We start from the raw sequence: 27,588 nt of genomic DNA on the forward strand, positions 1-27,588 counted from the left end.
ATAATAGCACTTACCTACTACGAGGATAAGTGCAATAAAGATTATGAGGTACTCAGTACAGTAGTGACAGCAGAATAAGTTTTGCACCCAGACAAATTCCTATGTGTAAAACTGTTTTCTAACCAGAAATAATGGATGCTCAGCTCAGTTTCCAGCAAGCCAGATCAGCTCCTGGCACTTCTTCCTTAAGCATGGCAAGGACTTCCTTCTCTCATATGGAAGAAGACTCAAGATTATTCCATACAGACTAGAAGAGAAACATTATTTTATATGCAGATCTCTAAGATTATAAGAAGGCATGTCACGAACTTCAGAGACCATAGAATTTAGCATATATGTAACCCTGGGTATATAACAAGACTCCCTGAATTTAGTTAAATCGGTGGAGTTAATCTGGGGCAAAACCTATTGGTAAATAAATCGGAATCAAGCCCCTTAGGCCAAATCCTATGCTACAGCCCTCGGGAAATGTATCTGCACCACAGAGCCCAGGAATGGCCTTAATTCACCTTTGTGTCTAACACCTTTGTGTCTCAGAGTTTATGGCAAATATATCCACAGGGCAAATATATAGCAAATATATCCATTTTCTTTGCCATATTTATGGCAAATATATTCACTTTCTCCATTCCTGCCCTGACATACCTATGTCCTTTTGCTGCGATCCGCATACACAGGACTGTACACATATTGGGATGTTGAAAATTTTCAAATTTAGAATTTATGACAAAAACAGAGGGAATTTTTGTGAATCTTTCCCTCTAAACTGGAAGAATTCCCCCAGGTGACATCCTGCCCTATCTATAGCCCCTGTGCTCCAGTTGAGTGACATAAAGGGGCCATAATGGGAACTAATCTCATCCCTTGTCTTTTTATTTGCCTGTAAAGTACTGTGCTCAGCTCTTTTTCTAGTCTGATAAATAGTGTTGTGTCTGGATATCACCGTGGCTACTGACCTTCAGAAAGCAGGGTTTCTTAATACCACTTTTATAATATTTTGTTATGGCATATTCCAAGGCAAGCTACAAACAAGACCCAGGAAGCAATTATATTGCATTTACTTGGACTTTTCTGAATGTTGTAATTCAATACTGATGAAAAATAAATTAGTCACCGTGTTGCAATAATAATTCCATGAGAATCCCACAAAAATCACAGAACACTTTCCTTGCATAATTTACTATTTCCTCTGACCTGACTCATTATAGCAGTTTTCCTTAGATGTAACTGAAATCCAACACCCCTCATTACACACCCTTGGAGTATAAAACTCCGAAAGAAGGTTGCCAGAGTATTTACACATTAAACATGTGTATTCATTAAAAACAATGTCTGAGGCCAGAAGTAACTGTGTGCATTGACAATTTACAAGGGGTCATTTGAACACCTATTTTTCTGTTAGTCACAAAAATGTCTTGTTGTTACCATAGAAACCGACACATCTCCAGCTCCACTTCTCAAAGGAAAACACCAATACACGCCTTTGTTTTTCTCTGCCCCTCATGGTACCTCAAGGTAATCTGGGATCTGGCTGAATTAACAAATTGTGAAAGGAGTGAGACTGAGATAGGTGACAGCTTACTGTCGGCGAGCTGGAAAATACATAATCAAATACATAGGGCAAAATCCAGGAGGTAAAGTTGGTCTGAAGTTTAAACTAAGGCCTAATCCTGCAAAACTGCTTTGCCTTGACAAATTCTTTTGCTCACATGGATTAGCTCTCAGGTTGGGACCTGGCTATCCTCACAATCAGCATGTCAGCAGGATGACTGGAAATAAAAAAAAAGGAAGATTTGCTAGAATACTCTCATTGGAAGGCTGGTTATAGTTACTCTTACGAGGTAAGATGAATAATCTATATCGCTGCTTTAAACACTATGCTCAAGCTTTTAATTAACGCATATTTTATTTTCCTTCTGATATTAATTCCATCCCCATGAAAGCTAAATTCTACCTCCACTACCACACTGCAGGGAAAGAGGTGAAATTCCCCATGGGTTATCTGACAGCCTCCCCAGGATATTTTTCTTATTTCTGTGGTTTCACTTCTCAGTGACATTGGTCACTTGGATCTCCTCTGAAACAAACTGGGAAGTGAGAGCACATTTGCTTCAAAAGAGGGATTTGGATGCATTAGAAAACAGCAGGACTGAAGCCTGCAGTACAATTTGTTATTGTGCAGAACTGCAAGTGAAACGATAAAAATGCCTAGTGAAGGCATGAAGCAAGTACCTGCAATTTAACCTTTAAATCTGGGCTTTGTCCTTTTGGTTCCTGACTAAAAAAAACCCACCCTACCTGTAAGCCTTGAAGTCAAGATCTCAAAATTACTTCCTTGACTATTCTTTAATTTTTTATTATAATCACAGCAATCCTTTAATTAAATTTAAGGTTGCCTGCCTGTACCCATTTTAACTATTTTTCCAGTGGATTTTCCATTTTAAAAGCCTGATCTCTCAAGCACTGAATTCAGTGGTGCAGAATTAGGCCCTATATTTGATTAAACTCAGGACCCAATACATGTTGTGGCCCACAGGCTCTAATTACCAGGCTAACTAAAAACTGTATGGCTGTGGAAAACAAATAGTAGAGTGCTCACAATCAAACTTCTCAGGGCATTATGTATTGATTGTGCTATTCATTACTGTATTAAATTAAATAAAACCTGTTTGCAAATGTTTCTCCAGTTTCTTTTAAAGGGTGGTTAAACATTTTGTTTTGCCATGAAATGCAGTATTGACAATAAATGCAGCTGAACTGTAGGAATTTATAGCAGAGGTAGAAATAGAGGCTGCTGGTAGCTTAGAAGAGAATTTGTTGTGGCTTTTGTTACAAGAAGAGGGTTCTGTACTTGGAGGTTAAATGAGGCCGCTGGGTGTGGGAACTTAGGAAGAATCTTTTCTACCGACACTGACTATGGCAGAACAATCAGGGTGCATCAGTGTGACGTTATGCCTGAGCAGCAAATAGTTCATGGATATTCAAGCAGGTAAATAGCATTGGACATTTACCGTATTTACTTGATTAGAAGACGAGTGTAGTCCAGGGGAAGTCCCTCACCTTACAGTCGAGCACAGGGCAGTGGCTGGGGTGGGGAGGGGAGGATGGGAGCAAGCAGCTGCTGCAGCACCAGCCTCGGGCTAGAGCTGGAGCCAGAGCTACAGCTGCTTGCCCCACCCCACTGCCTCTGTACAGCCTTCCACTCCTTCCCTGCAGTCCCCAGTCTTCCCCCCGCAACACCGTTTCTCCCTGTCTTTTCCCCCTCTGCCACACTCCTCCTTACCTTTGCTCTGTGCCAGCAGGCTCTGTCCCTGCTGTAGCTCAAGGCATGGAGCACGGCTCCAGCCGGGCCCTGTCGCAGCAGCACAGAGCTGACACTGTTGTTCCAGCCCAGCACCATAGCAGCAGCACTGGCTCCCCACCACTGCCGCTACAGTGCCTGGCTGGAACACCAGTGCCATTCCACACCATTACTATGGGACCTTGCTGGACTTGGGCTGCAACAGGGATGGAGCCTGCCGGTGCAGAGCAAAGATAAGGGTAGAGACTGAGGGGCAGGTACAAAGGAGAGACTTTGGGGGGAGATGAAAGAAAGGAGGGTGGGGATCTGAGGCCACGGGTGGCAGAAGTGGCGTGGAGAAGGGAGAGAGGAAGAAGGAATCTGGGTCACCTGAGGCTGTGCTGGGATGGCAGGCATAATGGGGGGCGGGGAGGGGAGGGCCAGCAGCAGGGGAAAAGATGCCTGCTTCTCTCACTACCTGCTTTGTTGCCTCCACACTGCCTGCTCCCTACCACCTTCCCCCTACCAGCCCCCACTGCCTGCCACATTATGGCCCTCTAGCTTGCCCTACCATATTCTCCCCACTGCTTCCCCCACTGTCACCCACTGCCTGCTGACATTGCCCCCCTCATCACATTTCCCCCTATTGCCTGCAGTAGTTGTGGGGGGGATGAATTTAAAATGATACTCCAATAATTAGGGCCCATACATGAACAACTATACTACATGTATACATTTTTTGTGGTGTAGAATTTATTTATTGGGGCATCATCTGACATTCAGGGTTGTCTTGTATTTGAGTAAATATTGTATATATGTAGCCACTTACTTCAGACTTATGGGGCAGCACAGGTTTGCCTGACAAAAGAATTAGTTGGCTTTTGTTCTCTTTTAGCAGAATCTGACAGATGCTGTGAGAGATAAAAGGAAGAGATTATGGAAAAAGAAGAATGTAATAAATCCAATCAATATGGCATTTATTCTATAAAGTGGACCTAACTCCTAGGTGGTAAAGATGGGTTATATGGTTTCTACATAGGTTTCTTTTTTGTAGTAAAGCAAATCACTGGACCTGAGCATGGGCAACTGGTACCTCCCGAGTCTGGGGGGTCCCCCAGCAGCTGATCGCTGGTTGTGGGGGGAGGGGTCTCCCAGTGGCTGATCGCTGAGCCAGTGGGAAAACTGGAAGTGCATCTCTGGTTTCACGGCTGGTGCTTCCAGGGGGTGCACGGTTGATCTCAGGGGGTGCACCTGGGTGCAACCCCTATGTGTCTCCAATGGACCTAAGTACATATGTATCTCATATTTGTATTTTTAAAAGCGATTCCTACTTGGGGGTTGGGATAAGTCACAATCTTATACAAACTTAACTAGAAAAATGTTGCAAATTTGATTGGGTTCTCCAAGCCCAATAAATAATTTGTCTTGCAAAATCTTGAGCTCACTGAGAGTCATCCTTCAGAGGAAGTAAAGATGTAAAGCAAATAAGACTGCAGTTGCATGAGATTTAGTAGGTTTGGCATAAATATTTTCTCTTCTTTAATCTACAGAGATTGGCATGGCACAAAATAAATTATGGCCAAAAACCTTACATCCTTATGTAGGTGAAACTCTAAGTGAGAACTCTAATAGGAATTTTGCCCAAGGAAAGATTGAGAAGAAGCAGGGGGTAGCACATAGGATCTCCTCAGGTGATAGGTAGCACCATTCCCTTTGTCTGTGGAAGGTGCTCTTTCAGGTTGGGATTCCATGAAGGAAGAGAATAGATACTAAATTGGCAGACACACAAAACATATGGGCAGTGCATATTTGACTTTAGTGAATGATCTGGGTAGGACTTCCAGGAGTGCCTACACACAGATAATAACTGCTCAGCCCCAGGAGAGGGCAGGCAGGGCAAATAGACATACATGTTCTCTCTTATTATGTTCTTCTAGTATCTTCCCAGAAAGAGAAAAAAGTTTGATTTCTCACAAAGAGAGTCCTCAGAACTATGCTTGGTCTACAGCTGTCCATGGTAAAGTTTCTGTTTTCCATCTGTGCAGTGAAGAGTAAAGGAGAGGACACTGAGGTTTCAGAATTGCTCTGAGAATCTAGACCCCTGTGTAGTTGGCCCCTGACTGGCAGGGGTAAGGGCAGCAAGCAAGCTAAATTGCCCCCAGCTGGCCTGGGTTACCTCTATGGGCCTGGCTGCCAATGACCTACCTCAGGGCTGCCCAATTTCCAAGTGCTGAAGGGCTGCAGGCCACACTGGTCGAAGGCCCCAGACTGGACACCATGTGAGCTGCATGCTAGGGTGGCCATCACAGAGGACATGCCGGTTTTCTGCTACTCTGTCCTTTGTCCTCTACGATATGAAACTGGACACCTTTATGTTCTCTAAGAGAAAAACAGAGGACATAAGGGCATCTGGTTTCATATCAATAGAGGACAGAGGACAACTGGGCTGTCCTCTATAATGGCCGCCCACAGGGACCACACATCACATGGGCTCCCTGGAGCTCCCACACGAGCAGTGCAAGCTCACCTGCTGCACCACAGGGCCTATAGAAGCTCCCTCCTCCTACCCCACTTCTGCTACCACATGGGCATTGTAAATCCCCCTCCCTTGCTGTGGCTGCTGTGCAGGCACTGGCCTCACTAGGCCCTCTCCCTCTATACTGCCCTGCCCTGGAGACCCTGGCTGCCACAGCAGCAGGAGCTATTGGGAGCCTGTAGGCCACAAGTTAACTTCTCACAGACTAGATGCAGTGCACAGGTTCAGTTAGACAGCCCTGACCTAACTAATGCTAGCTGTCCCCAGCTACATGTGAGAGCATGGCTGCCTGCTTATAAGTGGCATCTCTTTCAGTACCCAGACTACTCAATGGGACAGGGACAGATGCCTCCCTGTCTAGTCTTCGACTTCTGACTCCCGGCTCCAGCCTTTTTTCTAGTTTTCTAGTCCCTGGGTCCTGCCTTTTTGTTCCTGGATTCCTGCTCCCTGGGTTCTGCTTCTTGGATTCATCCTTGTTCCTGTTTTCTGCTTGTGAACTCCTGATTCCATAAGGACTCTCCACCCTGGATCTTTGTGCTCCCAGCCTGCCTTAGTGGTTCCTTGACTCGTTGTGCTTCAGCCTCCAGTCTAGACCCTTGTCCTCTGATGGCCAGCTCCTGGTTTATGGTTTAGCTTAATGATGACTATGTCCTGGTCTCATAGTTGCCCGTTCCAGACCCCCTCACTAGTGACTCAGGTCCAAATCCCTGCCTCCCATTCCTAACTCCTGCGGGTTGTCATTTTACCCAGGATGACCACTGATGCCCTGGTCCCTTACAGGTCTAGGCTTCCTGACCTTTCCACTCCTGATCCCTTGATTCTATTTAGAACACTTGCTTCCCTGACCTTGTCTGTTCCTGATTCCCTGGGTTGTTGTGACTCTCTAGGATCAAGCTCTAAAGTGTCTATGTCCCAGTCATAACTCTGATTCTGATGTTCTGAAGATCCTCTGGGACCCACATGGATCCCAATGCCTCTATGTGGTTAGATGGGAATCTCCAAGCCATATGTCAGAATAGCCCTGTTCCCTCCCTTCATCAGAACAACCAGATAAAACTGATCAAGGGATCCTCACGGAACTTTCCTTCTCTTTAGATCCCCTGTGGGCTTTATTGTGGGAAGCAGTGATCTGGTCCTGCACAGAACTGTGTGAAGAATGATTGTTTTCCCCCAGTGTTTTTTCTGAAGAGGTGTACAAAAGAAAGAAAGAAAAGATTTTGGAGCAGAGCCAAACCCAAGTTTTTGAAACTTTGCAGATCAACAGTCAAACCTGAAACAAAGAATTTCAATTGGACTTCCAAGCTTCTTTTCCCCCTCACCATTTTTCAAATGACATCTGAAGATTCCTTGTTAAACAGAAAGTCGCCATGAATTGCAAAATCACTTCTTTTTAACATTTCTTTTTAAACTTTCTGAAAATGTTCAGATTGTGACTTTTTTCCCCAAATGAAAAACCTAACAAAGCTGACATGAGTTTGCAAAGTATTTTGTATTTTTCTAGTAACATTTTTCACTGAAAATTTTAGCTAGTTCTAGTCCTAACTCGTATGCTTCAGGATTTGGCTTTTGGTTGCCTTCTTGTGTTCAAAGAGTCTCCAGGACTCAAAACTAGACTCCTGGGTAACTAAACAGTTCTATCTTGTTTCACGTTTCAAACCTACAAAACCATAAACTTTGTTATAGAATTTCAGCACAAAACCATAAATCAGCTCAAGTTCACTCTGAGGCCTTGAAGAATCAGTGACCCTGATATAAGTTTTGAATTCAGCATAAACCCCAAACCAAACCAAGTGATTTTCATTTTGAATATTTCACACAGCTCTGTTTAAAGGCTAACCTGGCTTTTTCCCTGTCTCCTCCCATTTTCCACTATTTAAGAGTGTGAGGATTAATAAAACAAACAAAGACCCCAAACAGAATAAGTGTGTTCTGCATGAACAAAGCTATTTAGTGTTATGGCAGAAGATTAGTCTTAAACTATTTCAATGCAATGATCTCAGGATTATATTAGTAATGTCTGACAACCCTGTTTGAGGGAAGTGCAAATAACTTTATAAAATGGTACTTTTTCTAGCATAAAGTGCATCTTGAATGTTTTTGTACAATTGGAATAGAAATTATCTAAAAATACTACAGCCTGTTCCCTTCAGTAATTTCATAATGCAGCCAAGATAGAAGACAGTTAATTCTAATGTAGTAGGGAATGTACTGTTTGAAAGATCTATTTCAGTATATTTGTATCTGGGGATTGCAATTCTAGTATATTAAAATACATTACCGCAGGTCTCTATACATTTCTAGTCTGGGTCACATTTGTTTTGGTATATGCATGATATTTCTACACTTTTAGTATAAAATGTAAGCACTGGCAGACAAGTAAAAAAGTTAATCGTTGTTGTGTAGTTGTATATCTGTGGGGTGAAACAAGAACATATTCGAAACACTTTGAAAAACAGGATAAAAGTCTCAACAGTATTGTTCTGCTCCATGGGGATATACAGCAGAGCTGTGTACTTGATCCCTTTATAGCACTGTTAATCTGTATAGCATGGTTAGCTTCAACCCAGCTATGATTAACTGAAACATTCTTATGGGAAAACTCCATTGACTTTAATGGGAGTTGATTTGGGCCCATAGTTAGATACCATGCTCTCATATTAACCAAGATGTACTTGTGATGTTGGGGACAATACATTTTAACCATGTTGTAATATTGGCTGCTTCCAGTGCAGTCAAATCCCTCAGTCTCAGTAGTGTAACTTGTGGGGAGAGTAAGCAGGTCACCAGTCCAGGTACCAACTTAGTGGGAGTGCCAAAATGACAGTCCCCTATAGTTACCATATTTCCAGGTGTGAAAAAAAGGACACCCAGTCATGTGGGGTGGGGGGAGATGGGGGAATAGGATGGTGGGGGGACAGTGATATGTTGGTGCCCCTCACTGCCAAGCCACACACGCCCCCCCTAACCAAATGTCCAGGATTTTGCTTTGCTCCACTGGTGGGAGCAGAGGGAGGGTGATTGGAGGGAGCACCGCATGGGTCTGTGTGCGCCTCCACAGCTGCAGGCAGGTACGTCTGTTCTCCCTGCTCCCTCTGATCACCCTCCCCCTGCTTCCACCAGTAGAGCAAAGTGAAATCCTGGACATTTGGTCAGATTTCAAAAACTCACCCGGACGGGGATCAGAGGGCTCAAAAAGAGGACATGTCTAGGAAAACTCAGATGAGAGAATCGACACTCCAGCAGCAGCAGCAACCTCCACCAAAATACTGTTTCCCAACAGCAGCTGGGTGCATGGACACTGTGGCTAAGCACAGACATTGGGGGGAAGGTTAGGGGAAGGTTAGCTCACATTAAAAATGGCCACCTGATCTGAATAAATTGGGACGGGGGGACTAGCAGAGGATGGAGTTAGAGGAATGGGGGCCAAGCAGGCTGGGGGGGGGGGGGAAATCAGGGATCCTCAGGAGGACTGGGGGGCAGGTAAGATCCATGAGAATGATGGAGGGCAGGTGGCATCTGTTGGAGGGATTGGGAGGATCAGGAGGGCAGACAGTGTCCGCAACAGGTTCTGGGGGGGGGTAAGCAGGATCTGTGGGGGGATTGAGGGGGCAGGCAGCATCCATTGGGAGGACTGGGGTCAGGCAGCATCTGCAGAAGTAATTGGGAGATCAGGGGGCAGACAGGATCTGTGGAAGTGATAAGGAGCAGGTGGCATCTATGGAGGGTTGCTGGGGTCCAAGAGGATTTGGCAGGATCAGGGGGCCTCATGGCATCTGTGGGGGTACCCCACAAACCCACAAGGGGCTATTTTTAGGCTCCCAGTCCCCCTAAGTGAACTTACTCCCCATTTCTCCTGTCCCTCTGCCCACTGATACTTACTTCCTTGCCTCCCAGCATCTGTGAACACAGATAAAACTTGTGACACCTGAAGTGGCATGCTAGATGGGGCGTTGGGAGGGGCAGCTGGTCCACAGGGTGGGATTGAGGGGCAGGGGAGCTAAAAATAACCCAGTGCCAGGGGACAGGTAAGAAAAGCGCAGCCCTGGGACCCCTGTGACTGGGGCCAGCGGCTGGGCGTTCCCAGTCCTGGGGCTGTGCAGGTAACTATACTGATATTCCATGCACTGGTCTAACCTAGATCCATTAAGTTTGAGTGTGCATTGATCCAGGTGTATCTTACACTGGGTTCTGCCATTTTTAAACCAGTCTGTGTGCACGGAACTGATGTACAGTTATGGGTTTAGATTGATTTTGAGGTACTGAGACCGGGTCTAAGTATAAAGTCCACACCAGAGTGAATTAAGATCAGGTGGCCATTTTTAGCACAATCCCTCTAACCTCCCTCCCTCTAACTTCCCCAAAATGTTTGCACTTAGCTTGTGTTGTTGCTGGAGCAGCAACAACAGAGGTAGGTAGACCATGCTGCAGCAGCAGCAGCATCTGGGGCATTTGTTTGGGTTTGGTTTTTTTTGTTTTGCCTTCATCCTCCACTCCTGGTATTCTCTCCCCTCCAGCACCCCTCCTTCTCCTCCTGGCTCAAACCCCGCTACTTATACCTCTGCTCAGTTTCCCTCATGTAATTTGCCTCAACTGCAGACTGACAACAATAGCCCCTCTCTCTACTTGGTCTCAGTCGGACAGGGGAAGGAGACATTCTGCCAGCCCTTTAATATTTGCTTGGATTAAGACAAACCCAATTTGTCTGATGTTAGGTTAGCTAGCACATTCTAGGACGATACTGTAGACAAAGCTATTAGTACAGTTGTACGTGCCACACGGTTTTAGAATAGATTTGTTAGCACATGGTGGTCAACATTCTGACCAAGTAATCATTTATTCTTGTTCAGGCAAACCCTTACATCATTATATGTTGGAGTCCAGGCTCCCTTAGGCCCTGCTAAAATCTTAACAGAGCAACTTATTTGGCATGCTCAGATGATGTAGTTATTTTCATGTCTTTCTTAAGGACACAAACAAACAAGCATTTCACTAAATGCTGCACCTTATATTCTTTTATTGTTATATGTTTCATTTACTAGCATACTGTGCAGTACCAATCTGAGTACTGTGAAATACCACTGTCAGCAATTTAAGGAAAACTACACTTGATAAAAAATAAATGAGCAAAGGACAGTTTGGATGAAGTATCCGTGCCTTTCATACTGCGCTCAACCATTAACTGCTCATTTATAAAATTAAGTTATTTGCAACGGTTCCCTCAGAGGTGCTTAGTAATGGTCTAGAGGCAGTGCAGAACACTGTGGCCTTCATTTTGGTAACATGGTTGCTTCATCCTATTGATCTGAACAGTCCCACTAAAACCAAAAAACTACAACGTGAGAAAACCTAAGCCAGTGTACATGGGACAAATGCTACAAGTGTATGAAAAAAAAGTCACATTTTTTGAAAAACTGTTACTCTTATAGCAATTGATTAGGCACAGCAAATACTGTATCTATATATTGAAGTGTAAAGGTCATAGAATACCTAGGAATCAGAATATTATGTATGTGTAATATGAATGCACAAATATGTTAGGAGGAGAATTTCAAAAGGACACAGTTGGGTTAGGGTCACAAATCCCACTTACTTTTGTTGCATTCTTATATCCCTTAATCATATTAGAAAAACCTGCCTGTGACAGCGCGCCCTCAGGGGTGCTGTGACCTCCCCTAGCGCCCTTCCCTACCGTGCCAAGTCTGGTTCCCGAACGCACCCTCAATCTCCCCCACCACGTCTTTGATCGTATATTGTTCAATGAGAGGCTGCCTTCCAGACTTTCCTTGGCATGGAGCCGATTTTACTACACCCGCGCGTCCGGGGCTACTCCCTCTGCTGGCCCTCAACGGCCGATCTCCCGGACTGTCCAAAGTAGCCCGCTCCTGGGTTTCTGTCTGTACGCACCCTCTCAATATGCACCCTCTCGCTATGCACCTTGCCTAAAGCCCTGGACCTATCACACAACGGCGCCCCTTTGCTGGCACCCCAGGCTTGTCACGCAACTGGTGCCCCTCTGCTGGCCTTCTCGGGCCTACTAATTATCTGCTCCCCCTCCGTGGTACGCTCACTCTACTCGCCCCTACTGGGGCTTCTCCCTTCCAGGCAGCGCCCCACTGGGGCCTGCCTCCAGTATCTCTCGCGGTCACCCTCCCTCGGGCCCGCGTCCCGCGCTTCTCGCCCGACTCAGGCCTGTACTCGCGCTTCCCATGCTCCTCACGTTTCGCATGTTCGGGGCTCAGGTGGCCTCAGCCTTACCTGGCCCCAGACCCCTTGCAGGGTTCTACGCTTGACTCAGGCCTCGCTTGCGCTTCCTGCGCCTCGTCCTCAGTCGGGCCTGTACTCGCGCTTCCCGCGTTTTGCATGCTCGGGGCTCAGGCAGCCTCAGCCTTACCTGGCCCCAGACCCCTTTTAGGGTCATATACCCAACTCGGGCTTCTCCCAGTTGGGGCTCAGGCGGCCTTAGCCTTACCTGGCCCCCAGACCCCTTTCCTGGGTCTATGCCCGACTCGTGCTCTCCCAACTGGGGCTCAGGCGGCCTTAGCCTTACCTGGCCCCCAGACCTGCCTTCTTGGGCCTATGCCCCACTGGGACCTACTCACACTTCTCGCGCCCTTGCGCTTCTCGCGCCCACGGCCACTGGGCCTACAGCGCTTCTCGCACCACTACAGCGCCCTCCCTGGCACTCAGAGCACCCCCACCTTACTGGGGGCTCCCCTTGAGGCCTCCTCCACCCCTACAGCCTCACCCGGTCCTCCGGTCTTAAACACAACCCGAAACCAAAAACTCCCTTTCCTGGGTTATAACACAACTCCAAGCCAACCTGGCTATGTCTGTGTATCCTTCTCAGGGTTTCCTCCACCCCGCCTTATACACAGCCACTCTCCAACCATCAAATCTCTCTATTATCCTTGGCTCTGTTTACTCCCACAGAGCTCCTCCTCCTTGTGCTGCCCAAGGGAGACTAGCTCTGGCCCTAGCCTTCTCTGCTTATAAAGGCCAGGCCCTGCCCCCTGGCAGTCAGCTGACCCAATTAGTTACTACAGCAACTGGCACCTGCTGCCCTCATGAATGACAGCTAAAACCATTTCCTACTATTATCAGTAGCAGGCGCCTTAACGTCCCACTACACACCATTATCTAGTAGCGGGCACCCTAGTGCCCTGCTACACTGCCTTTATATTTTATTTGCAGATAATAGTTAAAATAGTTGACCTGCCTATGTGATTCTAGCTGTAACCATAGTTTCAAAATCCTGCTCCTTTCATAATGAAATCTAAATTCATGTGCCAACCCCCCCCCACAAAAAAACAAGGTTTAACTTCTACAAGAAAAATAAATTAATCAGTTATTGTTAGTGCCATGTACAGCGTAAAAAAGATGATAAGAGATGATACCTGATGGTAGGGAATAGAAAAAAAGTGTACAGTCACTCAAGAAGCTGATCCAAGGTAAAGGGAACAAATAGACCCATTGTGTCATTAACAAATGTTTTAGCAGAGGTGAGACTGCACTATGCCAGCAGTTTGTTAACAGAAATAGTGCATCTTCATTTTGTGCTTATTCTGCATTGTTAGTGGAAAAATATTTCCACCACAGGGGCAGTGAGCATATGTAATGCAAACATTTTGACAGTGAATGTAAACAGCTTTACTGCATTTTAAACCATTAAATCAAGGACACAAACTTCCATGCATTTGTAGATTGCAATCTTCGCTGACTATAGTGAAGATGATGTTGCATCTGTTTTGTATTTGTAATTTCATGCTTTGTTGTGTTACTTTGCCTGAATTAAAAAAAATACGGATGTATAATTTATTTCACTGTCATGGACACTAAGGCCTCACTTGTAAAAATGGATGTTGCAATTCAGTGGTACAGTTTTATCTGAATAAATATTTTAAAGAAAGAAACACTGTCTGATGGGGATCAACTTAATACAGTCTTTGTTGGCTAATGTCGTAGAAAAGTGCAGCAGCCTTTTGATTTGTGACTTCTGGCATTTTGATTTGAATTGATTGGCTCAAGCTGTATATTTTTGGCTTGGCTCCTGAACGTGAGCCTCAAGGGAGTCCACTCCTGTAAGGCTGCCATAACTAGGTGTCTAATGCCATTTCTATTATTGGAGACCGCATACAAAGGATCTGTCCTGGAATGCAAACCACTCCCCTACCCCTTTTCCAAAATGGTTCTGTAGGGAAAATGAAAGTGTTCTTGAGCAAGAAAGGAAGGCACATGTCAGGATGGACCCTTCATATGATGGAACAGTGCCCCAGGGAAAGAAACAGCAGCAGACTGGTGGAGCAGGCAGCATTTTGTAGAGGAGGGAAAGCTTGAAAATGAGTTACCAACAACAGAGTACATGATTTGTAAGAGAGGTAATGGGATTCTTTAAGCTGAAAGGGGAAAAAAGGTCATCTCTACTAATAATGTATTTCTTCCCTTGGTTAGTACAGTACATTATTTCCCCTTTGTGATTCATTTAATTTCCTTTTAATTATTGGATCTTAAAGGCTACAGCTTGAGAGACAAATAGGGACTTCCTTTATACAAATACACTTAGGGCCAGATCCATTTCCCATTCATACGCCGAAGTGGTGGTTATATAGCCCTGGCACTATAGTTTTTGGCACTTACACAGCTTGGGATTTCACAAAGCTCATGCTTGCCTACTGAGCATGTACTGGGACATAGTCAATGAGAGGCCTGTACAGTGCACTGGACAATGCCTGACCTGTGGCTTACTGGTTACAGCACTTTTCTTGGCAGTGCTGTTCTGTGTGTGGGGTAAGTGCCCTGACCACTAGGCTGTTGGATTAAAAGGCAGGAGAGTGGTCCTCTTGTGTATTACTTCCAGTAGCTATATACACAGTACAATCCTATTCTACCACAGGGAGAAATAAAATCTTAGATTGTGTGTAAATATAGCTAGGCAGCTATGTACCCACCATTTAGGCTTGGACAGGGCAAATGGGAACTGGCCTTTGTGTCCAAAGTGCTGCAGTATCACTATTGTAAGCTGCAATATCTCTGATTAATAGGAAAGGTTCCCTTTGAGTTGGATGGGCTTTGGCTAGGGCCTTTGCCATGTGAAGTTCTACTATGTTAATATCAGAGTTTGCTACCTTAATATAATGGTGTCTCAACAAGTGTCTGATACGATGATGTGTTTGGAAAATAGTGCTGTTCCCAGAGCACTCTTGCTCACCTATAAGTCTAATACATTATAGTATTATAGTATATCCCTTTCACCCTGTAGTGGAGAACAAATTGGGAACACTCTTTTTATGGTCAAAAAAGGGTTTTTTCCATCATGCCATGCCTATAAGCACTGAACTATGTTTATCTTATATCCCTGCCTCTATCTCAGTCTGTGGCTGGCTGACTTGTACAATGAGATTTATTTCTGAATCAGCAGCATAGCACTGTAGCCTGTCTCCTCAACACACAGCCTCACAGCTGGCTTGTCCTGATACTTTAAAGTTATTTCCCATAGTGTATGATATGTTACCAGGCTGTTTATATTTTCCTAAGGACTGGATATTAAAAAACAATTTGAAATATAAACTTAACTCTTCAGGAGTTGTGGTCTGGTAATTTAAACACCCCAAAACTCTGGTGCTTACTAGTCCCCCCTTTGCAGCCCATGCCTCCTACAAAGTCAGGCTCCTTTGGCCTGAAGCAGCTCATTCATCTGTAGAAAGGTAGTTAGCTATGCTAGTCTGAAGTCATGCAGAAGGCAGGGCAGGGCAGGGCAGGGTGGAACTCCTTCATAAAGACATAAACTTTCACCCTGCCCTGCCTTCATCTGTCTGTGGCATTCTTAATACACTCCTCCCTAAGATATGGAGCCCTCACGGGAAAAGAGTAGCCTTCTCTGCCTTCTTCACTTTTAAAATGAGAATATGCTCTGGGACCTATTTGCAATTGTTGCCCAACAGAGTACTGTGCTGATTTCCAGGGAAATAGAAGAGGAAGATACTTTGAACTCTGTGTGTTCCAAGAACATAAGATCATAAATACTCTGGGGCATAAACTGCAGAAAAACCCCAGAGTGCCTCTGCTCTTTAAAAAGCTGATACCAGTTGGGAAAACTGGTGAGTGCAGAGATGCTGTCTCTGTGTTCCCCAGGAGTATTAATTGACCTTTCCACAAAGGCCAGTGCTTGGCTGGGGGAGGAATAATCCTCCAGCCTTGCCCCAAAGTCCACAGCTAGAACTCTTGAATAGCTTTCAAAATAAACCTTGAAATGTAGACCTGAAGGCTAGGTTCAGACATTGAAAAAGCCTGAGCTTGAATTGATTGATTCAATCTTTGTGTATCTTAGTCTAACCTGGCTAGACTAAATCAGTTTTGTAAGCAGACAAACATTCCAGAAATGCAGGCATATGCCTGCAGTGGCTCACACTAGATGCCAGGGGGCACTAGAGCTGCCCTCCTTTCCCTTCGAGAGTGCTGAGCTGAGGGGGGGAATGGCCAGCCCCTCACAGGATGCTTTGATTAAACCCTCACCCTGCCTGCACTATCCCAGGCTTTTCCCCACTCACTGCTCAAGGGGCAGGGGTGTTGCCAGCCCTGACCCCTCTGCTAGCACTCTGAGAAAAGTGGGGGTGTGCAGTGCATGCATCTGTTGATGATGTGGAGCTTTTCAATCTCCCTCTCCCTGCTTCTTTATACTGTCCGCAGCAAACTGACAGGTGAGCAAACCAGCAGGGAGCTGATAACACTGTTTACCACCTCATCAGCAAAACAATAGCCTCTTTACATTAGTTCAAACTGTCCTTAAACAGCTTACCAGCTAACCTGTTGACTAGCTCCAAAAAGCCCTAAGTGGTCACTGTTCTGTCTGCCTGTCCCAGTGAAACTGGAGACACACACAGACACCTCTCGGCATTAGCTAGCTTACCACATGCCTAGAATCTATGGGGCTGGGGTCCCTGCTATGGGAGATAGGAGGGAGGGAGTGGGGATTTCCTGCTTAAGCAGTGAGCAGTGAGGGTGGGATAGGGCAGGGTGAAGCCAGGCAGAGTACCTAAAGTCTCTGCCAGAGCTGCAGCCAGGGAGCAGAGGGGAAGAGCCAGCCCTGCTGTGGAGCAGAGAGCCCCACCCAGCCTAGCCCCGAGAGCATGCTGGGGGAGTCTGGTTTATCTTAAACCAGGAAGAGGTTTGGGAAAGACATTGCATAAACCGGTTTGAGCCAAATCAGTAAAGTCTGATACTACATTCAACTAAGTTTATCTCAAACCAGTTTCAGCCATTTTCAAACTGGTTCATGTGCACTGAACATATGTTCTGTTACAGGTTTGAACCAGTTTCTGATCACTTAAACCAGTTTATGTGTAATGTCTGTCCCTAGCCGAATTGATTTAGAAAATAAACTGTTATGTTGCCCTTGTAGTAGAGACTGCCTGCCAATAAAGGAGAAAACAGCTTTCAGTCCATCTTTGCCATGCATGCTAGCTTTGCAGCTGCAAAGGATGGCTGTTGGTGAGTGGGGTCATGTGACATTCTAAATCTCAAACTTCCAGAACAGTTTCTCCATTGCTAATAATTGCGGCCATCTTAAAGCAGTCAGTCATCCCTAAGTCTCCTTGAGCAGTTAGTAGCACTAGTTAGTGGCCTTTGCTACAATCCTTCCATCCCTTACTTAAATATATATTTTCTAAAATTTGATGTGGTAGAAATGTTCCTTCTATTGTTGACCAGGTATATAATGAGCTGAACTTTTTAAAAATGTCAATATAATTTATCAAAATTTTCATGCAAATATTGTAAAAATTACTTCCTGTACTCAACCAGTGTTAGCAGCAGCAGAATGATTCTCATCACAACCCTTTCAGCCTACCACCAAATGATGTGGCTAGGGAAGAAGAAGCAAGGCCTCAGGACCTCTGCATACCAGATATTAATGGCTACCAGAATGGCCTCATGAGGATTATAGTAGTCAAAGTAAATGCTGTTTATGCTGAGACCTGCCTAGTCCCACATCAGTTCCAGAACTGAGGATTCAGCAGACATGGCACACAGCCTCCTTTAGTTTAGCTACAGCACAGAATTATAGCCAGTAATTGCAGTTGTGTCCAGTGATTCTTTCTTTCTTTCTCATCAATTTATCCTATGCTTTCAACCTAATCTGGAAAATTAACAAAAAAAAATCAGTTAATCTTTAGTGCTGCTTGCTTTGGACTGGCAAGAGAATATCTGCTTTTATCACAGTTTAGCAATTTTGCTTCTAGTCCTAAATGGAAACATGAGTACAGATGGCAAAAGAGTAACAGGGAAAACATTTTGGAAAATGTCCTGATCTAAGTTGAATTTATATTTGTAGGTGAAGTCAGAGTTATGTCTAAAGCAGTTAATCAATCTCTCCAGAAAAAAAACAGAAAAAGATTAGTGTAGAAAGTCCAATATTAAAGGACTGATTATTAAATTCTATAGATGTGTCAAGATGCTGAGTAATTCACTGTACCAGCTGTACTATATTATGGTACTTGCTTGGTCCCATTACCATAGCATGTGAGCACCTCAGTCCAGAACGTATTTATACCCTGAGGTAGGATGAAATTCTATTATCCTGATTTAGGGATGTGGAACTGAGACATACCATGTCTAAGGATCAGATTCCAGGAAAGGTCTGAGACACCAAAAATGGACTTAAGTAACTATAAGCATAAAATGCCTGCTCAGTGGTTTCATAATCATAGAGATGCTTTCCCAGGTGAGTGCCCTAAATACTAGCATAAAGAGTTAGGTGTGTTTTTGCTTACTCTCTTTTCCAGGCTGAGGACCCAGGTTTCCTACCTAACCACTAGGCCAGGGGTCAGCAATATTTTTGGGCAGAGTGCTAAAAAACCCTGCAACATTGACTTGTAAGATGTTGGTGTGCCAGCGGCAGATGGTGGGGAGAGGCCCAGTCCTTCTTGCAGCAGTGCAGCCCTGACCCCTTCCCTGCCATCTGCCCAAGGCATGCATGCTTGCATCCTACCCACCACCTGCTGAAAGCAGCTCAGGTTCTGTAGCCAGTGGCAGGGGTCTGCCCAGAACCTGGGTTGGCTGTGGCACGCCGAGCAAAATGGCTTCACGTGCCATGCTCTGGCATGTACGTCACAGTCTGCTGACGCCTGCACTAGGCTATTACATAAAAGGTGGGTGATACCAGAGCCACCAGCCCTGCTTCTTTCTCTCAAAAAAGGCTTATACTATAAAGATCCTTGGATTCCTAGTGGATGAACGCATCTGTCTGCAGCTCAGACTTAGGTGTGTAAACTCCAGATAGGGGTTGTCCTTAATCAGCATGCTAATGTTTTGTGTTGCTCTTCTCTCTAGCTTTTCCTGGACCTGTATGAGGAACTTGCATACCTAACACCAGTTTTTAGTTTCCACTATTTAGAGTCAGATATCTAATGACTGGGCAGTTACATGTGCAATTAATGCACATGAATAAGCTCCAGAGCCTATTGCCCCAGAGTTTTTTGCTCCTGGGCACCCTGTTTGAACGTGCAAAAAACTCCAGATCATATTGCTCCAGAGTTTATCTGTGTGCAGCATATGGAACCCAGTTGGAGCAGCCCAGGCTTGCAGTGGACCCAGCTTGCTCTGCAGCAGCCTCTCGAGCAAACTATCAGCTCGGGGCTGCTCTGAACTGGCTTAACATGCTGTGGAGGGGCTGGCTGGGGCATGAGGGTGCTCCAGTGCAGGGCTCGCCTCCACACTGAAGCACTCTTATGCCCCAGCTAACCCTGTGCCCTTCTACACATGCACTGCAACACATGAAACAACACTGCTGCAGGGTACTGCTTGTGTTTAGCCAACCCTAAGGCAGTGTTTATTATCATAGAATCATAGAAAATTAGGGTTGGTGGAAGGGACCTCAGGAGGTCATCTAGTCCAACCCCTGCTCAAAGCAGGACCATCCTCAACTAGATCATTCTGGCCAGGACTTTGTTGAGCCAGCCCTTAGAAAGGTTGAAGGATGGAGATTCCACCACCCCTCTAGGAAACATGTTCCAGTGCTTCTCCACCCTCCTGTCATCTGTCACCACTGAGAACAATCTAGCTTCATCCTCTTTGGGACCACCCTACAGAGAGTTAAAAGCTGCTATCAAAGCCCCTCTCAGGCCATGTCCAGACAAGCATGGACACGTGGTATGTGGTGCTGCAGACCCATCTACAGCATCACATACCACACATGCAAGTGTCCCCTGTGCTGCTACCTTGCAGTGAAGGGAGCGTTTTTTGACCCTGCAAGATCCCAGGGTTAAAAAAACCCCACACTGAAAAACAGGGGGGTGGACCACATGGTGCCTAGCTAGACAGAACCACACTCTGTCTGTCATCCAGGCTTCCTGCTGTGGCTGCAGCCCCAGGAGACCCCCAAGACCCCAGGTAAGGCTGTTGGGGCCAGTAGAGTTGCTGGCTCTAGCCTCTCCTTTCTCACCCAGGGTAACCTGCTGTGCGCCAAAGCATGCGTGACATGGGCGTTCTCTGAGGACACGTAGCAGTGGTACAAGGTGTGCTGCTGCTACTTGGCCCCAGGGAAACAAATATCTGCGTTTATCTGGACACGCCCTTGGTCTTCTCTTTTGCAGACTAAATAAACCCAGTTCCCTCAGCTTCTCCTCATAAGTCATGTGCCCCAGCCCCCAAACCATTTTCATTGCCCTTTACTGGACTCTCGACAACTTGTCCACATCCTTTCTACAGTGGGGGGTCCAAATCTGAACACAGTGCTACAGATGTGGCCTAACCAGTGCAGAATAGAGTGGAATAATTGCTTCCCTTGATCTGCTGGAAACACTCCTACTAATGCAGCCCAGTATGCTATTAGCCTTCTTGGCAACAAGGACACTGCTGACTCATATCCATCTTATTGTCAACTGTAACCCCCAGGTTCTTTTCTGCAGAGCTTCTGCTTAGCCAGCCAGTCCCCAGGCTGTAGCAGTGCACAGGATTCTTCCATCCTAAATGCAAGAGTTTGCACTTGTCCTTATAGATTAATAGATTCATAGATGCTAGGGTCAGAAGGGACCTAAACAGATCGTTCAGTCTGGCCCCCTGCCTAGGCAGGAAAATTGTCCTTGTTGAACCTCATGGGATTTCTTTTGGTCCAGTCCTCCAATTTGTCTAGATCACTCTGAACCCTAGCCCTACCCTCCAGTGTATCTACTTTACCCCCCAGGACTGACCTCTGGGGCACTCCACTTGATACTGGCTGCCAACTAGATGTTGAGCCATTGATAACTACCTGTTGAGTCTGATAATCTAGCCAGCTGTCTATCCACCTTACAGCCCATTCATCCAACCCATACTTCCTCAGCTAGCTTGCAAGAATGCTGTGGGAGACAGTTTAAAAAGCCTTGCTAAAGTCAAGGTATATTATGTCCACTGCTTGCTCTGCATCCACAGAGCCAGTTATCTCATCATAGAAGGCATGACTTCCCTTGGTGAATCCATGCTTACTGTTCCTAGTCACTGTTCCTAATTAGTCTACTGCGACTTAATAAGGTCACACATGTAGATGGTGACATTTTACTGCAGAGCTAATTAGTCAGTTCCCCAGTAAACATCTCATGTAGGTGTACCTATTAGGTACTAAGCAATGCCTAATTTATAATTGCTTGGGTCTTTTATTGGATCTAGCCTTAAGTGACTTGCCCCAGGTCACATAAGTCACATGGTTCTCTGCCCAGCACTAGATTATCACTGTCCCTCTTCCTTTGCCAGATTATACTCGCACTCAATGAACAGGTATTTCAGAATACGTTTCCCTGTCATGGTGCCTACTTCATTAAGCCGAAGCATAAAAATAATCCAGTTTCTTGGCATTCCCAAATCAAAATAAGTTCCTTTTCTGGTCAGCAAGGCTTTACAAAGCAGCCACTTTTCTAAGGGCTCTCAAAGTCTTTCCAGCCCTCAACTGCCATTGTTATCTTTTTTTGTTAGGAAAATTGGGCCCAAACCAAAACTGTGTTTTACACTAGTTCAAGGAAAGAAAACAAAAAGATGGAAAAACATTTTTTGTGTTTTACTGCTATAATTTTGTTTGGAGTTTTTAAATTTTGCATTTTCTTTTTGGGGGGAAGTTTAATGTGTCAAAATAAATCAGGTTTTTGATTTGAACAGGGCTCGCTGAGCTTACTTGGGAGCTGTTTTAAGGTTCTGCTACAAATTAAATTTGTGCTAACTGAAGTGTAATTCTCATTAAATGGTAAACACGTGTGGAGAATGTCTATAGTGTCCTTTCTTCCTTAAAAATAATGCCACAAGAAAAGTTATTTTTAGGGCTCCCTCTACTAGAAGACACTACATTGTTTTACTCTTTGAGAAAAAAATTGTTTGCATAACAAATTAAAGAAATTCAGACAGTGGATGTACACATCTGCAGCATGTCCTCTAGCCCTAACCTTAACTGAGAACACACAGTCCTTGTTATGATCTGCAAACGAATGAATCAGCTGAAGGAAGCATTTATATTTTGACAGTATTTTAAATTTCTCTGACTCAAATTAGCGGTGACTGTACTGTTACTATGTAAGATTCTGTGAACTTTTCTAGCTAAAATGCACCAGTGAATGTTATCATAGAGAAGTAATGGGCTGAAACAGGAATCTTCCTTTTCTCCACACCAGCACTCAAATGTTGGCATGTGGGTAAAACAAGCTGCCAGTCATATCAGTCCTGCATTTGCAAACTTGCCTAAAATACATTTTAGCTGTAGTAGTCTGAAGTGGTCTTCTACTAGGACCAGGAATAGGGCACAGTTTTAGACTGGGCATTCTTTGTCATAATACAATGGGGATTTTTGTTTATAATGCATTAGCACTCAAGAGTTACACACCTAAGTTCCTCCACCTGAGAGCTAGTATGACGTTATCAGCCTTTTCTTAAAAGGATTGGTCCTTATTGACTGAATTTTCATACTGAATGTCAATGGGTTTTTGACAGCCTTGAAAGTCAGTTTACCAATAGATTCTAACCTTTATTTCCCAAGTTGCTGGACTCAAAACTCCCAGGGACATGGGGACAATAATACCTCCCTTGGTGTTTTGGACTATGCCCTTTAAACCACTGCAGTAAGGTTGAACTCCCTATCTTACAGGACAACTCTGTTTCTGCCTACATTTCTGATACCATCTTGTGCCACCTACACTTTTCCCAGAGCCTGACAAAGGGACTTTGATCCCGAAAGCTTGCAGAAAAGGACAATTTTCTTGCCATTTCCAGTTGGTCTAATAAAAGGTATCATTTTGGAACCAAGAGTTCTAGTTTTTTGTGTAACATTTTCTAAGGCACTTTAAAATGTGATTTAGACTTCTAAATTACTTGTTTTTTATTTTTTTAACCCTTATTTTTTCCTGTTTTTTTTCTCACTGTGGGTGCAGACAGAAGTTACATTACACTGTGGGTGCAGATATTTGTCATGTGATCAGCTCCTTGAAAGTACTATATAGCCATACCCTTACAGAAGGGCATGGCTGGAGAGTGTTTTAAAAAGTCTCCGAACGCATGACAATCTGGGCCCTTATTACATAAAGGTTCAGATGAAGGTGCTCCAAAGCACAGCTTCTTCATTAATGTCTGTCGGTGTATGCTGGGAGCAGAGCTGAGCTGATACAGCTCAGCCCCACCCCCAGTGCTGTCTTCAGAGTGGGACGGGGAGAAGGAAGGGAAGGGAGTTCCATCTGGGGTTTGCCCAGCATGCACTGGAGTGTGGGGTGGGTAAATTGGAGCCCCCTACCCCTCTCCAAACCAAGCTCCCTCCTCTCCCTTCCCTTCTCCCATTCTGAAGACAGCACCAGAGCTGGGAGGGGAGGAGGGGTATGTCTAGGGCAGAGTAGCTTCAGACACACAACTACTCCAAACTGGAGCTTGATCCTCCATCCCCCTGGACTCAACAGTGAACATTTGTTGGGTTGGAGAGAACACTGTAACTCATGGCACTTCCTGCTAAGCACCATGAGTTACAACAGAGAGCTGCACATCTTTCACCACCCTCTGTTATTAATATCAGATTCAGTTTTACATTTGTCTTCTCTCACTTGTTCCTGTTCCTGTGATTGTCTTCTCTGTGTGTGGAATCCCCTAATCCAGGTGGCTAGCTGCTACCTTCACTACCACCTTCTCATTCAAATCCATCTGTAAGGCTTACTGCTTTCATGATACTCCCTGGAAAATGAACCAGTAAACACAAATATTAATTCATCCCCGTTTCTTAGTTTCTTCTCTGACACTAGCTCTGCAAAAGGATCCACATTAATCAGAGGAGTAACAGGGGAGCTCCATGCCCTGGGCTGCATTGGCAGCTGCTGCTTTGTTAGTGGCGGTGGCAAGGCTGGCTGCCAGTTGCGTTCTGCAGTAATGGATATTTCTGTGTCCCCTCCCTCCCTCCCTCAAAAGTTGGTGCCCAGGGATGCTGCCCCAGTCACCTCCCCTCAGTTATGCTCCTGACATACACATTGGGCTCTGCCCACAGACATTCCACTCCCTATTAAAGGCCTTAAAAACTGGTGACTCCATGGGTTATTTATATTTATTCAGGGCTAGATCCACAAAATGACATAGGTGTCCAGCGTAGGAGCTAGGCAGGGCTTAGGATCCTAAATCCAAAATTGCATTCCTTAACCCTGCCCTCAGCTCTTGCCTACCACTGACAGTACTTAGAGCAGTGATTCTCAACCACAGTGTCACAAGATCCTTTAAAGGGTGTCCTGGGATGCGGTGCAATATTAGCACTGTTAGTTGTTCAAACATCTATACATACTTCAAAAGATAAGCCCAGAGAACTGGAATAGGAACCCATAGTATTAAAAACATGCTGACTTGTGTTGTGTTTTTTCTGAGTTATTTGCAACAGAAGAATAGCTCTTTCATTTTCCCAAAGTCAAAAATGAGTAAAAACTGAAGCTGGCATTTTCAGAGGGGTGCCTTGAGTCTAGTGAGGAGTAACTTAAGTCTAAAAGATTGAAAACCACTGACCTAGAGTCTACATCTGAACTTTTAACATTAAAATTTTTCAGACACCTGAAGTTCTGCTTTGGCATGTGTACAACCACATAGTCCTAACACCACCAAGCAATCACTATGGAAGCACAAATTAGTTGTTCCTTTCCTCTGTGTTGCTGGAAGTACTCAGACTGATAGGTGTGCTCAGAGCATGTCTAACAGATTAGACTCTGCAGAAACACCTGCCACTCCTTTATTCTAAAACTCCCCACCTACACAGATCCCTATCTACCTCTTATACAATAGCCTTTTGTACAACATTCTCTCTCAGGATGTCAGAGACTCAGCTTCAGTTCCTTCCTCTACCTGGTTTAATTCAAATCCACATTCCTGCCTACAAATATTCTCCAGCTAGTAAACTAGAGGCTGTCCGGGGTGTTTGGCAGGAGAAGGATACTCATTTCTTCTTGCATGGAAATGCCAGATGGTCACTGAGGCAGAGAGAGAGGTTGAGAGACAATGACTCTCGTCAAATGGTTAGCGCACTCTCCTCGGGGTTGAGACATAGATCTCAATGTCTGCTCCAGCCAGCCCTGAGTATATTTTGGATTTATTTATCTTGCTCTGATCTCACTTTCTTTAAGAGTTGGTAGCCACTCTTTATCCTTAGATGCCACTTTATTGTGCAGCAGCTGTTGAGAGAATATAGAAAAATTGCCTACATGTTAATATGTTAAACAGCTCCATCATTCCATCAGTTGTCAATGATCCATTGATCGTATTAGGAATTGCACAATGGGTTGCTTGGGCTCCTGAGGTTTATATATAAACTTCAAAAAGGAATAGATTGTATTTTTGCCTCTGGTAATGTAGAGGTAAAGTTCTGTAATTCTGTCCTTTCATCACAGTTTTTCCATTGCTGCTTGCACCCTTGCATGGCACCATTTGGTGCGTATGGTCTTACCATGGAACCTAGTGATTGTGATGTATTAAATAAGTAAAAGAGGGCACTCATTTGTAAGTCCCTTGCAAAGCCAGTTGAGTCCACTGAAGAGAATGACATCTATTTCTGCCAGCATCTGTGAATAACCCCAAAGCTGTAGCTGCTGCATGCTGCTCTGCTTGTAGGTTTTACAATAGAATAAAGGTGTTACCTGATCTCACCAAACATCATAGCTCAAAACTGTCTGGATAAAGTTATTTGGCTGTATTATGCAGGTAGTCAGATTAGATGATTGTGATGGTGCCCAATGACCTCAAAATCCATGAATCAGTCTGTGCTCTGTGGAATCCTGAATTTATTTCATACATCCAGCTATAATTACGTTGCAACAGCATAGCATGTTGCTGTATCACAACATATTCCAATCTCTGCATGCCCTGATGTAATGACCTGAAGAGACTCATGTTCTGATGTTGTGAGACAGCATCCTGGAGTTATGGTGTGATTGTTTTGCACTGCAGCTTAGGCATGAAGAGCTGGTACCCCTACAACGGGTCAAGGAACACTCTCTAGTTCTTTGCATATCTACAGCTCAATCAAAGGCCTCATCTAGCCATCATGGAGATATTATTTAAGAACTGTTCATATTCTTATCCTAAGATTACACGAATAGTGCTGACAAGGTCAGTGTCTCTATGGATTATCTGGCATGTAAGAGCTGGCCATATAAACAAAGCTTCTTAGGAGCAGTATTAACTCGAAGAGTAGCTTGCTTATTTATTTAGCAATTCTCTCCCTCTCTTGATTTTATGAATCAGCACTTTTGCTTGTTTATGCTCAATAGCCTTTCTCTGTCCCCTCCTAAGTGGTCTGAAGGTTGGTGGTGAGAAGCACTGCCTCTGCCTAGTGTATACTGCTTGTTCCCAAACAGTTTTCCTGTTAATTACCTGAGAGATCTGTGCACAGTATTTTGTTGAACAAGTGTAAAAACTGACCTTTTGTAGCTTGTAGGTCCAATAGCCAATGTGTGGTGCATTTTCAAATTCCTCCCTAGAGATTCACACACAACAATTGGATGATTAACACCCTGAATGCACACACATATACACATGTCTGCACACTTACTCCTGCAAAGATATGATACGGAATTATTCTTCTGTTGCATAGTATGGAATTACTGCAAGGGATTGAGATACATTAGACCAGGATATGACTATAGCGTTAAGCTATTCAACTGGCCATTTTTTTGCTAAAATAGTTCAGCTCATAAAACTACAGCTCAGATCTTTTTCATGGAAGCAAATACTGTATATAGAGCAAAATCAATTTTCACCCACTGTAAATCTCTCTCTTTCCCTCACCTTTCCTAAATCAGTCCTTTCTAAACTGTAAAGGTTTCAGAAAGCTACAGCCAGATGACTCTTTTGTTCCAGGAACCGAGACAATATCCCTCCTATTCTCTTTCTCTGTGCATTGTTTCACATTACTTTTATGGCCCCATAACTCTCCATGCCATTTCCAACACTCAATTTGATCCTCCATTTTTTACTTCTCTAAGTCCTGTCTCCACAAGTGGGGGTTCCTCTTTCACTCATCTTTCTGGGTCAGATTGGCTTTTCTGTAGTCATCTTTTTATCTTTGCTCATATGAGCCAGGATCAGGGTTCCCTTTAAGGGAACTAAAAGTGCGGCCACCCACAGCCATTTCTAGGCCGCGCACTAGGAGAGGCTGGAGTTGGAGCCTGGCATGGGCTTCGCCGGCTCCAGGAAAGTGCTCCACTCCCCCGCATCAGGGCCCAGGAGTGGAGCACTTCCCCAGAGCCGGCAGAGCCCGTGCCAACCGCCTGCCCCAGCCTCCATCCCTGCCTTGCCTCACCTCAGGGAGGAGCCA

Source organism: Gavialis gangeticus, unplaced genomic scaffold (genome assembly GCF_001723915.1).
Source record: "Gavialis gangeticus isolate Ggan-Ray unplaced genomic scaffold, GavGan_comp1, whole genome shotgun sequence".
NCBI classification, from domain to species: Eukaryota; Metazoa; Chordata; order Crocodylia; family Gavialidae; genus Gavialis; species Gavialis gangeticus.